Source organism: Arachis ipaensis, chromosome B09, assembly GCF_000816755.2.
Source record: "Arachis ipaensis cultivar K30076 chromosome B09, Araip1.1, whole genome shotgun sequence".
Taxonomy (NCBI): Eukaryota; Viridiplantae; Streptophyta; class Magnoliopsida; order Fabales; family Fabaceae; genus Arachis; species Arachis ipaensis.
The window spans coordinates 38675730-38693162 of NC_029793.2; positions in this window are offsets into that span (position 1 = coordinate 38675730).

A 17433-nucleotide genomic window follows, 5' to 3' on the forward strand; every position below is an offset into this window, starting at 1 on the left:
TTAGCTCATTTAGCTGGATCAATCGTTTTTCTCCTGCTAATTTGGCATCAAAGTTTAGGAATCTGGTTGCCCAGTAGGCCTTATGTTCCAGTTCCACAGGCAGGTGACATGCCTTACCATACACGAGTTGGTATGGGGAGGTCCCTATAGGGGTCTTGAATGCTGTTCTGTAAGCCCACAGAGCATCATCCAAGCTCCGTGCCCAATCCTTTCTACGGGTACTTACTGTCCGTTCCAGGATTCTCTTTAATTCTCTGTTAGAGACTTCAGCTTGCCCATTAGTTTGTGGATGATATGGAGTAGCCACCTTATGGCGAATTCCATACCGAACCATGGCAGAGTAAAGCTGTTTATTGCAGAAGTGAGTGCCCCCATCACTGATTAGTACTCTCGGGACACCAAACCTGCTAAAGATATGTTTCTGGAGGAACTTCAGCACTGTTTTAGTATCATTGGTGGGTGTGGCAATGGCCTCAACCCATTTTGATACATAGTCAACTGCCACCAAAATATAGGTGTTTGAGTATGATGGTGGGAAAGGTCCCATGAAGTCAATTCCCCATACATCAAGCAACTCAATTTCCAAGATTCCTTGTTGAGGCATGGCGTAACCATGAGGCAGATTACCAGCTCTTTGGCAACTGTCACAGTTACGTACAAACTCTCGGGAATCTTTATAGAGTGTGGGCCAATAGAAGCCATATTGGAGGACCTTGGTGGCTGTTCGCTCACCTCCGAAATGGCCTCCATATTGTGATCCATGGAAATGCCATAGGATCCTCTGTGCTTCTTCTCTAAGCACACACCTACGGATTATTCCGTCTGCACATCTCTTAAAGAGATAGGGTTCATCCCACAAGTAGTACTTTGCTCCTGCAGGCACTCTGTGTCAAACACAAATGGCGTGTCAGCAGCTAGCAGATTGCTTAGAGGTTTTGCAATTTTTGAAAAATCCTTTATAAACCTCCTATAGAATCCTGCATGCCCCAGAAAGCTTCTGATTGCCTTAACATTGGCAGGTGGTGGTAATTTTTCAATTACCTCTATTTTTTGTTTGATCCACCTCTATTCCCTTGTTTGAGATTTTATGCCCAAGAACAATTCCTTCAGTCACCATGAAGTGACACTTTTTCCAGTTTAAAACTAGGTTAGTCTCTTGGCATCTTTTCAGAACAAGTTTCAGGTGATCAAGACAGGAGCTGAATGAGTCTCCCCACCCAAGAGCTGTCTTGTGTGTCCTTAGCACTTGAATAAGTGCCTCCTCTTCTTGTGAATTTAAAGCAGAGCTTATGATCATTGGAAAAGTGTCACCTTCTCCCAGAAACGCATATTTCAAAGATGGTGGTAATGGCTTGAGCTCGGGTTTAGGAGGTTTTTCCTCTTCCAGAAGAAATTTCAGAGGCTCTTTAATGTCCTCTGAATCCTCTAAATCAGGCTGAACATCTTTAAAGATGTTTTCCAACTCTGATTCAAGACTCTCAGCCATGTTGATCTCTTCTACCAAAGAGTCAATAAGATCAACTTTCATGCAGTCTTTTGATGTGTCTGGATGCTGCATAGCTTTGATAGCGTTCAACTTGAATTCATCATTATTGACTCTCAGGGTTATTTCCCCCTGTTGGACGTCAATGAGGGATTATCCAGTTGCTAGGAAGGGTCTTCCAAGAATGAGAGTAGCACTCTTGTGCTCCTCCATTTCCAGCACAACAAAGTCAGTGGGAAAGGCGAATGGCCCAACTCTGACAATCATGTCTTCAATCACGCCTGATGGGTATTTAGTGGAACCATCAGCAAGTTGGAGACATATCCGGGTTGGTTTAACTTCTTCAGTTAAGCCAAGCTTTCTGATAGTGGATGCAGGTATTAGGTTGATGCTTGCCCCCAGATCGCATAAAGCTGTCTTGGTGCAATTACCTTCTAATATGCATGGTATCAGAAAACTCCCAGGGTCTTTAAGCTTTTCAGGAAAGCTCTTCAGAATGACTGCACTGCATTTTTCAGTGAGGAGAACTCTTTTTGTTTCTCTCCAATCCTTTTTATGACTCAAGATCTCTTTCATGAACTTGGCATAAGAAGGTATTTGCTCAAGTGCTTCTCCAAAAGGAATCTTTATTTCAAGAGTCCTAAGATAATCTGCAAAGCGAGCAAACTGCTTATCCTGCTCCTCTTTCCGGAGTTTTTGAGGATAAGGTATCTTGGCTTTATATTCTTCAACCTTAGTTGCTGTAGATTTACTGCCTACAGAAGTGGTTGAAGAAGCCTTTTTAGAGGGGTTGTTATCAGCATTTGTGTGTGTCTGATCCCTCACTGGCAATTGAGTGCCAGAGTTAGAAACTGGAGTGACGTTAGATGCCAACTCCTTCTCTGTTCCTGGCGTCTGAATGCCAGAATTGTGCCCATTTTGGGCGTTCAGCGCCAGATCCTGCCCATTTTGGGCGTTCAACGCCAGATCCTTGCCCATTTCTGGCATTGAACGCCAATCCTGCTTTGTTTCTGGCGTTGAACGCCAGTTTTGGCCATGGTCTGGGCGTTCAGCGCTAGCCTTCCACCAATTTTCTGGCGTTTTAGCGCCAGAATTATTTTTCCCTGGGCTCTTACTGTCCTCAGGTGAATCTTGGGTGGTTTGCTCATTTCTTGGCTTTTTGCTGCCTTGAGGTGGGTTATTTAATAGTCTGTAGACATCCTGATCTATTTCCTTATCATGTACTGTGTCACCAATTTGTAAAAACTGTGCCAGAAACTCTGTAGGTTCTTCCTGTGGAAGACCGGAATACTGGCAATTTTGCTGCACCATGATAATGAGCTGAGGATTCAACTCAAAGCTACTGACTCCAATGGAGGGTATGCAGATACTACTCCCATATGAAGCAGTAGAGGCGTTAGAATATGACCCCAGAGTCCTCCTGGACTGTTCATTTCCGCTTATGTCCATGATGGAGAAAGGGAGATGATGTAAAATAGAGAAAATATTTTTATTTATTTATTTATTTATTTATTTCAAAAATGAAATAAATTAAAATAAAATAAATAAAAAAAGTGAGTAAAGAATTTCGAAAAACTGAGGAGAGAGAAAGTGGTTAGGAAGTTTTGAAAAGGATATGATGATTTTTTTGAAAAAGGTTTTAAATTTTGAAATAAAAATCTGAATTTTAGAAATAGATTTCGAAAATTTGCTTTTAAAACAGAGAGAAAAGATATTTTTTGAATTTAAAGAGGAGAGAGAAAACAATAAGATAGCACAAGATTTAAAATTTTTAGATCTGATGCTCCTTGTTTTCGAAAATTTTTTTAAGGGAAAAACACTAAGGAACACCAAACTTAAAAATTTTAAGATCAAGACACAAGGAAAACTCAAGAACACTTTGAAGATTCACAAGAACACAAGAACACGAAGGAAGAACACCAAACTTAAAATTTTTAGAAAACCAAACTAAAATTTTCGAAAAACACAGAGAAATCAACAAGAAAACACCAAACTTAAAATTTGGCACAGGATTTAATAGAAAAATTATTTTTGAAAAAGATTTTAACAAGAAAATAAGGATTCTAAAGTTTTAGCACGACAATAATACGAGACTCTAAACAAAAAGAGAAATTTTTCCTAATCTAAGCAACAAAATAAACCGTTAGTTGTCCAAACACGAACAATCCCCGGCAACAGCGCCAAAAACTTGGTGCACGAATTGTGAATTACACTTTTCACAACTCGTACCACTAACCAGCAAGTGCACTGGGTCGTCCAAGTAATACCTTACGTGAGTAAGGGTCGAATCCCACGGAGATTGTTGGTTTGAAGAAATCTATGGTTACCTTGTAAATCTTAGTCAGGAAGTCAATTATGGTTATCAGTTGAATTGCGAATAAGCAGGAGAGCATGAATTAAAAGTTACTTGTTATGCAGTAATGGAGAATATGTTGGAGTTTTGGAGATGCTTTGTCTTCAGAATCTCTGCTTTTCTCTGTCTTCTGATTCACGCATGCACGTCCTCCTATGGCAAGCTGTGTGTAGGTGGATCACTGTTGTCAATGGTTACCATCCATCCTTCCAGTGAAAAGATTCCAAGTGCGCTGTCACCGCACGGCTAATCATCTGCAGGTTCTCAGTCATACCAGAATAGGATCTGCTATCCTTTTGCGTCTGTCACTATGCCCAGCATTCGTGAGTTTGAAGTTCGTCACAGCCATACAATCCCAGAATCCTACTCGAAATACCACAGACAAGGTTTAAACTTTCCGGATTCTCATGAATGCCGCCATCAGTTCTAGCTTATACCACGAAGATTCTGATTAAGGAATCTAAGAGATATTCATTCAATCAGATATAGAACGGAGGTGGTTGTCAGGCACACGTTCATGGTTTGAGGAAGGTGATGAGTGTCACGGATCATCACCTTCATCACAGTTAAGCGCGAATGAACATCTTAGATAGGAACAAGCGTGTTTGAGTGGAAAACAGAAATACTTGCATTAATTCATCGAGACACAGCAGGGCTCCTCACCCCCAACAATGGAGTTTAGAGACTCATGCCGTCAAAGAGTACAAAGTTCAGATCTAAAATGTCATGGGATACAAAATAAGTCTCTAAAAGTTGTTTAAATACTAAACTAGTAGCCTAGGTTTACAAAAAATGAGTAAATCATAACAGATGGTATAGAGATCCACTTTTGGGGCCCACTTGGTGTGTGCTGGGGCTGAGACTTAAGCAATTCACGTGCATAAGGCCATTTTGGGCGTTCAACGCCAGGTTTGGATCCATTTCTGGCGTTGAACTCCAACTTTTAATCCTTTTCTGGCGCTGGACGCCAGAATTGGGCGGAGAACTGGCGTTGAACGCCAGTTTACGTTGTCTATCCTTGAGCAAAGTATGGTATATTATATATTGTTGGAAAGCTCTGGATGTCTACTTTTCAACGCAATTGGAAACACGCCATTTCGAGTTCTGTAGCTCCCGAAAATCCATTTTGAGTGCAGGGAGGTCAGAATCCAACAACATCAGCAGTCCTTTTTCAGCCTGAATCAGATTTTTGCTCAGCTCCCTCAATTTCAGCCAGAAAAATACCTGAAATTACAGAAAAACACACAACTCATAGTAAAGTCCAAAAATATGAATTTTTCCTAAAAACTAATGAAAATAAACTAAAAACTAACTAAAACATACTAAAAGCTATATGAAATTAACCCCAAAAAGCGTATAAAATATCCGCTCATCAATTATCATTGCCTAAAATCACTTGTTCTGTACTCTAAAATCAGAAGAAGATAAAAGACTGGATTAATCATCTGTGATGTGATGAGATGCTCTAGTATCTGGAAACCAAGAATTCAGAGAATGTGTTGTTAATGAAGTGAAGTAAGCTCTTGGATTGTGAAAATTTGATGGTGATTGATAAACCACTATTTTATGGTTTATATTGTGCTTAATTGTATGGTTTTATCAATTCTTTACCCACTTATTCATATGATTGGCATGCATTTATATTTCCTTCCTAAAATTATTACATGATTGAATATTTGCTTCCTAGAGACTTTTAATTACGTATTTTAATTCTCCTTCATTCCATTAGATGTCGTGATCTGTGTGTTAAGTGTTTCAGGCTTTATAGGGCATGAATGACTTGGAGATTGGAAAGGAAGCTTGCAAAAATGGAAGGAACACAAGAAATTGAGAAGATGACCAGCGAGAAGTGACGCGGACGCATGGCTCACGCGACCACGCGACATAGAGAAAATTGCAGTGATGCGGACGCATGGCTCACACGACTGCGCGGATTGGAACTGCACAAGTGACGCGGAGGCGTGGACGACGCGCACGCGTGGCGAGGCAAAACGCCGAATGACTCGTCCGCATGAATGACGCGATCGCGTGACATGCGCGATCTGCAGAATCTGTAGAATTTGTTGGGGGCGATTTTGGGCCCTACTTTGACCCAGTTTTTGGCCCAGAAAAGCAGACTAGAGCCAAGGAACATGCAGAAACCAGAGAGGACATTCATTCCACACAATCTTAGTTTTAGATCTAGTTTTAGTCCTCCTCTAGGTTTTCTCTCTACACATTTATAGTTCTTAGGATTTTATTATTATTGCTTTTCGCATTGGGATATTGAGAAGAGTTATTACCTCAGCAAGACTTCATCATTCTAGTTTGTTTTCTTTACCTGTCTCTTACTCTTCCATGTTCTTTGTTTATTCAGAATTACTATTGGATTATTTTTAGAGTTTATTAATATAAGAAATATTTTTATTTTTAATTGGTCTTTTTATTATTATTTATCATGTCTTCCTTTATTTCCCTTTTCTATGTTATGAATTCTACATTCACAATGAGCGAGTAGTTCCATAACTTGGATAGGAGTTAATTGAAAGGAAGACCTTGAGTTGGAATGCTTAAAAGAAAAATTGTAATTAGGTTTATTGTTGGTTTGTTCTATAATCACTGACACTAATCATTCCCAAGGGGGAGGATTATGACTTATGACTAGAAATAGCTTTCCAACTTGTTTGACTTTCCCTTACCTAGTAAGGGATAACTAAACAGAACAACCCTCAATTATCAATTAATCTTGAGAGTACTCCAACAAGAATAGGGATAAATCAAAAAATATTCAATAAATAAATAAGGGGATAAAGTTACCCCAATGCTAAGTTAGAGATTCAAAGATCAATGCATATATGATAAAGTTAAAATAAAAAGTTGATACATGAGTGTGGAATGTGAAAGAGAAATTCTGGGTAGCTAGGTGTGAATTTTAAGTTATATATAATGTACATATGTGTGGGTTAAAGCTTAGGTTAATTAAAGATTCAATTTACAAGCTTACTTAACCATATATGTATCCTTACCCTTACCTTGGCCCTATTACAACCTTGAAAAGACCTCATGATGTTTGCATAGGTATATTAAATGTTGTTGATTGGTTAGGAGAAGAACAAAAATTAGAAAGCATGATTAGAGAAGGATAGAGTGATTGCCCTATACACTAGAGAGATTAGAGTATATATACATCATCAGTGAGGGTTCAATGCTTAAATTCTATGTTCCCTGCTTTCATGAGCTACCTTCTTGCATTTTTATCTGTTCTTACTGTATAAGAATTGAATAAGTGGAGTTTGAATTGTGATTGTCTTGAAGAACCTATTTACTTTTGATCAAGTAGACAAGAATCATATAGTTGCATTCATATATATAGGTTGCATTGCATTACATGAGTTTTACATGTTCCTACTCATTTATTTTATCTCCTTCAACTAAGCATGAGGACATGCTAATGTTTAAAGTGTGGGGAGGTTGATAAACTACTATTTTATGGTTTATATTGTGCTTAATTGTATGGTTTTATCAATTCTTTACCCACTTATTCATATGATTGGCATGCATTTATATAAGAACTATTTTTATTTTTAATTGGTATTTTTATTATTATTTATCATGTCTTCCTTTATTTTCCTTTTCTATGTTATGAATTCTACATTCACAATGAGCGAGTAGTTCCATAACCTGGATGGGAGTTAATTGAAAGGAAGACCTTGAGTTGGAATGCTTAAAAGAAAAATTGTAATTAGGTTTATTGTTGGTTTGTTCTCTAATCACTGACAATAATCATTCCCAAGGGGGAGGATTAGGACTTGTGACTAGAAATAGCTTTCCAACTTATTTGACTTTTCCTTACCTAGTAAGGGATAACTAAACAGAACAACCCTCAATTATCAATTAATCTTGAGAGTACTCCAACAAGAATAGGGCTTCTAACTAATCTACTCCCAGCCAAGGTTTTTATTTAAAATTACATAAATTCTCTAATTTAAATTCCTGTTATTCAACTCAACCCATTTTTCTTGAAAACATCTGATTAATAAAATAACACACCGTTCTGCAACTCATTGGGAGACGACCTGGGATTCATACTCCCAGTATTTTAATTTAAATTTTGTGACAACCCTTCTAAATTGATAAGCGGATTTTTGGTTGGTTAAGAATTGTACTTGCAACGCATCTCTTATAATAAATTCTTAACTCGCCAATTTTTGCCACGTCAGTGATAGTAGAACAAAAATGTTTAAATAAGTCGAATTTGATGTTGAGCTTATTTGAAAACTTTGATAAAATCTATGAAAGCATTTTATAGTAGTATGTCCAAATCTTTCACAAACCTGGCATTGAGGGAAATTTGATAAATTTCAATTGCTTCTTCCTCCTCCCCAAGATCTGCCACGACCTTTTCTAGTTGCAAAGCCTCTACCATATCCTCTATTGTTGTATATTGAAAATTTGTCTATGTAAAATTGAATTGAACAAGACTAAGATTTGATTTTTTGAATTTGTCCAACATGATCTCATGAGTGATGAGTAGAGTTTTAGCATCAATTAAGCTCATATTATTTGATTTTGACATCATAGAATTGTACACAAAATATTTCAAAGCTTCAATAATTGGTTCAAAATGTTCATCGAGTGATAATTGATGGCCAACAGTAGCGAGTGAATAAATCACTTTTCTAATTTTCTTGATATATTCATGATGAGCGGATATTTTATACGCTTTTTGGGGTTAATTTCATATAGTTTTTAGTGTGTTTTAGTTAGTTTTTAGTTTATTTTCAGTAGCTTTTAGGAAAACTTCATATTTCTGGACTTTACTATGAGTTTGTGTGTTTTTCTGTGATTTCAGGTATTTTCTGGCTGAAATCGAGGGAGCTGAGCAAAAATCTGATTCAGGCTGAAAAAGGACTGCTGATGCTGTTGGATTCTGACCTCCCTGCACTCAAAGTGAATTTTCTGGAGCTACAGAACTTCAAATGGTGCGCTTCTAATTGCGTTGGAAAGTAGACATTCAGGGCTTTCCAGCAATATATAATAGTCCATACTTTGCTCAAGGATAGACGATGTAAACTGGCGTTCAACGCCAGTTCCATGCTGCTGTCTGACGTCCAGCGCTAGAAACAAGTTAGGAGTTGGAGTTCAACGCCAGAATTTGATCCAAAGCTGGCGTTGAACGCCCAAAACAGCCCTATGCACGTGATTAGCTTAAGTCTCAGCCCCAGCACACACCAAGTGGGCCCCAGAAATGGATTTCTGAATCGAAAGTGGGAAGGAATATGGTCCAGGAGTTCTATGCTAATATGTGGCATACAGACAGGCAAAGACTATCTGGATCTGCTATCTATGACTATCGGACCTTGGTCAGAGGAAAGATTGTTCATACCCACCCTGACAAGATCAGGGAGATCTTAAAGCTACCTCAACTGAAAGATGATCCAGACTCCTTCAATAGGAGAATGATGAGAACAGACAAGGGCCTGGATAAGATTCTAGAGGATATATGTATCCCTGGAGCCAGGTGGACCACCAGCACGAAGGGTGTTCCAAATCAACTCAAAAGAGAAGATCTCAAATCAGTCGCCAGAGGATGGCTGGATTTCATTGGGCATTCTCTGCTACCCACTAGCAACCATTCTGAAGTCACTATTAGAAGAGCAGTGATGATCCATTGCATCATGATGGAAAAAAAGTGGAAGTTCATCAACTGATGTCAACTGAATTTTACAAAATTGCAAACAAAAATTCCAAAGATGCTAGGTTGGCTTATCCAAGCTTGATTTCTATGCTCTGCAAGGACGCTGGAGTAAGGATGGGAATAACTGAGTATATCTCAATTGAGCGACCAATCACCAAAGCATCAATGGAAAAATAACAAGCATAGGATGACCCCATCAAGAAGAAAACACAGGAATTTCTCCCAGAAATCCCTCAATCTGAATAATGAGAGTATCTTGAAACATCAGTTACCAAGATGCAAGAAGCTATGGAATAAATAATGAAAGAACAGAAGGAACAAAGTAGCATTCTTTGCTATTTGATTAAAGAACAGGAGGAGCAAGGGCACGACTTAAGGGAATTGAAGCGCCAAAAATTATCTCTTGAAGGACCAAGCACCCCGCAGATTAGAGGAACATATCCACTCCCCAGAACAAAGGTTGTTAAATTCTAATCTTAGCCTTAATTCTGTGATAACTGTTCTTATTCTAGTTTTACCTTAGGAGTCATATAGTAGTAATTAGTATCTATATTTTTGATTTTATCTCCAATTAAGCTATAATTTGATTTTCTCATCATCATCAAACATGAATAAAATAGAAGAATTTCTTTAGAATAAGAGGCAATAATTTTTGAGTTTTTAATAAGAACATTCTAATTATTTACATGTGGTGGCAATGCTTTCTGTCTTCTGAATGAATGATTGAACAGTGCATATGTCTTTTGAATTTGATGTTTAAGACTGTTAAATATGTTGGCTCTTGAAAGAATGATGAACATTAGACATGTTATTGATAATCTGAAAAATCATAAGAATGATTCTTGAAGCAAGAAAAAGCAGCAAAGAACAAAGCTTGCAGGAAAAAAAAATAGAAAGAAAAAAAAAAGCAAGCAGAAAAAGCCAAAAGCTCTTAAAACCAAGAGGCAAGAGCAAAAAGCCAATAACCCTTAAAACCAAAAGGCAAGGGTAAATAAAAAGGATCCCAAGGCTTTGAGCATCAGTGGATAGGAGGGCCTAAAGTAATAAAATCCCGGCCTAAGCGGCTAAACTAAGCTGTCCCTAACCATGTGCTTGTGGCGTGAAGGTGTCAAGTGAAAACTTGAGACTGAGCGGTTAAAGTCAAGGTCCAAAGCAAAAAGAAGAGTGTGCTTAAGAACCCTGGACACCTCTAATTGGGGACTTTAGCAAAGCTGAGTCACAATCTGAAAAGGTTCACCCAATTATGTGTCTGTGGCATTTATGTATCCGGTGGTAATACTGGAAAACAAAGTGCTTAAGGCTACGACCAAGACTCATAAAGTAGCTGTGTTCAAGAATCAACATACTAACTTAGGAGAATCAATATCACTATCTGAATTCTGAGTTCCTATAGATGCCAATCACTCTGAGCTTCAATGGATAAAGTGAGATGCCAAAATTGTTCAGAAGCAAAAAGCTACTAGTCCCGCTCATCTAATTAGAATCTGAGCTTCACTCAAAAACTCTGAGATATTATTGCTTCTTAAATTATTTGTATTCTACTTTATTTATTTAGTTGCTTGAGGACAAGCAACAATTTAAGTTTGGTGTTGTGATGAGCGGATATTTTATACGCTTTTTGGGGTTAATTTCATATAGTTTTTAGTGTGTTTTAGTTAGTTTTTAGTTTATTTTCAGTAGCTTTTAGGCAAAATTCATATTTCTAGACTTTACTATGAGTTTGTGTGTTTTTCTATGATTTCAGGTATTTTCTGGCTGAAATCGAGGGATCTGAGCAAAAATCTGATTCAGGCTGAAAAAGGACTGCTGATGCTGTTGGATTCTGACCTCCCTACACTAAAAGTGGATTTTCTGGATCTAGAAACCTTCAAATGGCACGATTCCAATTGCGTTGGAAATTAGACATCCAGGGCTTTCCAGCAATATATAATAGTCCATATGTTGCTCAAGGATAGATGACGTAAATTGGCGTTCAACGCCAGTTCCATGCTGTTGTCTGGCGTCCCGCGCCAGAAACAAGTTAGGAATTGGAGTTCAACGCCAGAATTTGATCCAAAGCTAGCGTTGAACGCCCAAAACATCCCTATGCACGTGATTAGCTTAAGTCTCAGCCCCAGCACACACCAAGTGGGCCCCAGAAGTGGATTTCTGCACCATCTATCATAGTTTGTTCATTTTCTGTAAACCTAGGTTACTAGTTTAGTATTTAAACAACTTTTAGAGGTTTATTTTCGCATCTCATGACATTTTAGATCTAAATTGTGGTAATCCTAGTAGGATTCTGGGATTGGATGACTGTGACGAGCTTTAAACTCGCGAGTGCTGGGCGTAGTGACAGACGCAAAAGGATAGCGAATCCTATTCCGGTATGATCGAGAACCTACAGATGATTAGCCGTGCGGTGACAATGCACCTGGACTATTTTCACTGAAAGGAAGGATGGTAGCCATTGACAACGGTGATCCTCCAACAAACAGCTTGCCATAGGAGGGACGTGCATGCGTGAAGAAGAAGATAGAGAGAAAGCAGAGATTCAAAAGGCAAAGCATCTCCAAAACTCCAACATATTCTCATTTACTGCATAACAAGTAACCTTTAATTCATGCTCTCTTGTTCATTTGCAAGTCAATTGATAACCATTAATTAATATCCTGACTAAGAGTTGCAAGATAACCATAGCTTGCTTCAAGCCAACAATCTCCGTGGGATCGACCCTTACTCACGTAAGGTATTACTTGGACGACCCAGTGCACTTGCTGGTTAGTTGTGCGGAATTACATAGTGTGAAGTAATTTTCGTGCATCAAGTTTTTGGCACCGTTGACGGGGATTGTTTGAGTTTGGACAACTGACGGTATATTTTGTTGCTTAGATTAGGAAAAATTTTTCTTTTTGGTTTAGAGTCTTTTATTATTTATACATTGTTAAAACACTTTAAATTTATAGCTCAATTAGTTAGAGCGTGGTGCTTATGTTCTTGGTAATTGGCTATCTTATTTTTAAAATCTTTTTCAAAAATAATTTTTCTTTGAATAAATCTTGTGCCAAACTCTAAGTTTGGTGTTTTCTGGTTGATTTTTCTTTGTTTTTCGAAAATTTTAGTTTGGTTTTCTAAAAATTTTAAGTTTGGTGTTCTTTCTTCATGTTCCTGTGTTCTTGTGAGTCTTCAAAGTGTTCTTGAGTTTTCCTTGTGTCTTGATCTTAAAATTTTTAAGTTTGGTGTTCCTTGGTGTTTTCCCTCCAAAATTTTCGAAAACAAGGAGCATTAGATCTAAAAATTTTTAAATCTTGTGCTATTTTATTGTTTTTCTCTTTCCTCACTAAATTCAAAAATATCTTTTCTCTCTATTTTTAAAACAAATTTTCAAAAATTATTTTTAAATATTCAGATTTTTTTTCAAAATTTAAAATCTTTTTCAAATCATATCTTTTTCAAAACTTACTAACCACTTTCTCTCTCCTCATTTTTTTCGAAAATTTTCACCTATTTTTATTTATTTTATTTTAATTTATTTTATTTTTGAAATAATTAAATAAATAAATAAATAAATAAATAAAAATAAATATTTTTTTTACATCATCTCCCTTTCTCCATCATGGATCTAAGTGGAAATGAACAGTCCAGGTGGACTCTGGGGTCATATGCTAACCCCTCTACTGCTTCATATGGGAGTAGTATCTGCATACCTTCCATTGGTGTCAGTAGCTTTGAGTTGAATCCTCAGCTCATTATCATGGTGCAGCAAAGCTGCCAGTATTCCGGTCTTCCACAGGAAGAACCTACAGAGTTTCTGGCACAGTTTTTACAAATTGCTGACACAGTACATGATAAGGAAGTAGATCAGGATGTCTACAGATTATTACTGTTTCCATTTGCTGTAAAAGACTAAGCCAAGAGGTGGTTAAATAACCAACCTAAGGCTAGCATAAGGACATGGAAACAGCTGACAGAAAAATTCCTGAATCAATACTTTCCTCCAAAACGGCTGACACAGCTAAGGCTGGACATCCAAGGCTTTAAACAAGGAGACAATGAATCTCTTTATGATGCCTGGGAGAGATACAGAGAGATGCTACGAAAATACCCCTCTGAAATATTTTTAGAGTGGGTTCAGTTAGACATCTTCTATTATGGGCTTACAGAAAGAGCTCAGATCTCTTTAGATTGCTCAGCTGGTGGATCTATCCACATGAGAAAGACAATTGAAGAAGCTCAAGAGCTCATTGATACAGTTTCCAGAAATCAGCATTTGTACCTAAGCAGTGACTCTTCCATGAAAGAAGAGGCTAAAACAGTAACTGTTGAACTCAGTCCTGCAGAGCAAGCTGCTGAATTCAATCAGCAATTGGATTTTCTAACAAAGCAGTTAGCTGAATTCAAGGATAAACTACAAGAGACAAGGATGGCTAATATAAACATGGAAGTACAATTAAATCAAACAAGGCAGCAGCTGTCAAAACAAATAATAGAAGAATGCCAAGCAGTTCAACTAAGAAGTGGGAAAGCACTAACTACCCCACTTCAAAGCAGCAGGAAACCAAGAAATGAGCAAACCACCCAAAATCCATCTGAGGACAGTAAGAGCCCAGGGAAAAATAATTCTGGCGCTAAAACGCCAGAGGTTGGGTGGAAGGCTGGCGCTGAACGCCCAGACCATGCTCAGGACTGGCGTTCAACGCCAGAAACAAGTAAGGATCTGGCGTTGAACGCCCAAAAGAAGCATAGTTCTGGCGTTCAAACGCCAGGAACAGATGAGGAGCTGGCGTCTAACGTCACTCCAGCTTCTAACTTTGGCACTCAATTGCCAGTGAGGAATCAGACACACACAAGTGCTGATAACAACCCATATAAAAAGGCTTCTTCAACCAATTCTGTAGGAAATAAACTTACAGCAACTAAGGTTGAAGAATATAAAGCCAAAATACCTTATCCTCAAAAACTCCGCCAAGAGGAGCAGGATAAGAACCTAATACCTGCATCCACTATCAGAATGCTTGGTTTAACTAAAGAAGTTAAATGAACCCGGATATGTCTCCAACTTGCTGATGGCTCCATTAAATACCCATCAGGCGTGATTGAAGACATGATTGTCAGAGTTGGGCTATTTGCCTTTCCCACTGACTTTGTAGTGCTGGAAATGGAGGAGCACAAGAGTGCCACTCTCATTCTAGGAAGACCCTTCCTAACAACTGGACGAACTCTCATTGATGTCCAACAGGGGGAAATAACCCTGAGAGTCAATGATGATGAGTTTAAGTTGAATGCTGTCAAAGCCATGCAACATCCAGACACATCAAAAGACTGCATGAAAGTTAATCTTATTGACTCTTTGGTGGAAGAGATCAACATGGCTGTGAGTCTCGAATCAGAGTTGGAAGACATATTCAAAGATGCTCAGCCTAATTTGGAGGATTCAGAGGAAATGAAAGAGCCTCTGCAATTTCCTCTGGAAGAGGAAAAACCTCCTAAACCCGAGCTCAAACCATTACCACCATCCCTGAAATATGCATTTCTGGGAGAAGGTGACACTTTTTCAGTGATCATAAGCTCTGCTTTAAAGCCACAGGAAGAGGAAGCACTTATTCAAGTGCTAAGGACACACAAGACAGCTCTTGGGTAGTCCATAGGTGACCTTAAGGGCATAAGCCCAGCTAGATGCATGCACAAAATCTTATTGGAGGATAATGCTAAACCAGTGGTTCAACCACAGAGGCGGATAAATCCAGCCATGAAGGAAGTGGTGCAGAAAGAGGTCACCAAATTACTGGAGGCTGGGATTATTTATCCTATTTCTGATAGCCCCTAGGTGAGCCCTGTTCAAGTTGTCCCCAAAAAAAGAGGCATGACAGTGGTTCATAATGAAAAGAATGAACTGGTTCCTACAAGAACAGTTACAGGGTGGCGCATGTGTATTGACTACAGAAAGCTCAATACAGCCACCAGAAAGGATCATTTTCCTTTACCATTCATAGACCAGATGCTAGAAAGACTGGCAGGGCATGATTATTACTACTTTTTGGATGGCTACTCAGGCTATAACCAGATTGCAGTAGATCCCCAGGATCAAGAGAAAACAGCATTTACATGTCCATCTGGAGTGTTTGCTTATAGAAGGATGCCATTTGGGCTGTGTAATGCGCCTGCAACCTTCCAGAGATGCATGCTCTCTATTTTCTCTGATATGGTGCAAAAATTTCTGGAAGTCTTCATGGATGACTTCTCAATATATGGAGACTCATTCAGCTCCTGTCTTGATCACCTGAAACTAGTTCTGAAAAGATGCCAAGAGACCAACCTGGTTTTAAACTGGGAAAAATGTCACTTTATGGTGACTGAAAGGATTGTCCTTGGGCATAAAATTTCAAACAAGGGAATAGAGGTGGATCAAGCAAAAATAGAGGTAATTGAAAAATTACCACCACCTGCCAATGTTAAGGCAATCAGAAGCTTTCTGGGGCATGCAGGATTCTATAGGAGGTTTATAAAGGATTTTTTAAAAATCACAAAACCTCTGAGCAATCTGCTAGCTACTGACACGCCATTTATGTTTGACACAGAGTGTCTGCAGGCGTTTGAAATGCTGAAAGCCAAGCTGGTCACATCACCAGTTATTTCTGCACCAGACTGGACATTACCATTTGAGCTAATGTGTGATGCCATTGATCACGCCATTGGTGCAGTGCTGGGGCAGAGGCATGACAAGCTTCTGCACGTTATTTATTATGCTAGCCGTATTTTAAATGATGCCCAGAAAAATTACACAACCACAGAAAAAGAATTGCTTGCAGTGGTTTATGCCATTGACAAGTTTAGATCATACTTGGTAGGATCAAAGGTGATTGTGTATACTGACCATGCTGCTCTCAAATATCTACTCACAAAGCAGGATTCAAAACCCAGGCTCATATGATGGGTGTTGCTTCTGCAAGAGTTTGATATAGAAATAAGAGACAGAAGAGGGACAGAGAACCAAGTGGCTGATCATCTGTCCCGGATAGAGCCAGTAGAAGGGACGTCCCTCCCCTCTCCTGAGATCTCTGAGACTTTTCCGGATGAGCATTTATTTGCCATTCAGGAAACACCATGGTTTGCAGACATTGCAAACTATAAAGCTGCAAGGTTCATACCCAAAGAGTACAACAGGAAACAAAAGAAAAAATTAGTTACTAATGCAAAGTACTACTTGTGGGATGAACCCTATCTCTTTAAGAGATGTGCAGACGGAATAATCCGGAGATGTGTGCCTAGAGAAGAAGCACAGAGGATCCTATGGCATTGCCATGGATCACAATATGGAGGCCATTTCGGAGGTGAGCGAACAGCCATCAAGGTCCTCCAATGTGGCTTCTATTGGCCCACACTCTATAAAGATTCCCGAGAGTTTGTACGTAACTGTGACAGTTGCCAAAGAGCTGGTAATCTGCCTCATGGTTACGCCATGCCTCAACAAGGAATCTTGGAGATTGAGTTGTTTGACATATGGGGAATTGACTTCATGGAACCTTTTCCACCATCATACTCAAACACTTATATTCTGGTGGCTGTTGACTACGTATCAAAATGGGTAGAGGCCGTTGCCACACCCACTAGTGATACTAAAACAGTGCTGAAGTTCCTCCAGAAATATATCTTCAGCAGGTTTGGGGTCCCTAGAGTACTAATCAGTGATGGGGGCACTCACTTCTGCAACAAACAACTTTACTCTGCCATGGTCCGGTATGGGATTCGCACAAGGTGGCGACTCCATATCATCCACAGACTAATGGACAAGCTGAAGTCTCTAACAGAGAGCTAAAAAGAATCCTAGAACGGACTGTAAATCCCCGTAGAAAGGATTGGGCAAGAAGTTGGATGATGCTCTGTGGGCATACAGAACAGCATTCAAGACTCCTATAGGGACCTCTCCATACCAACTTGTGT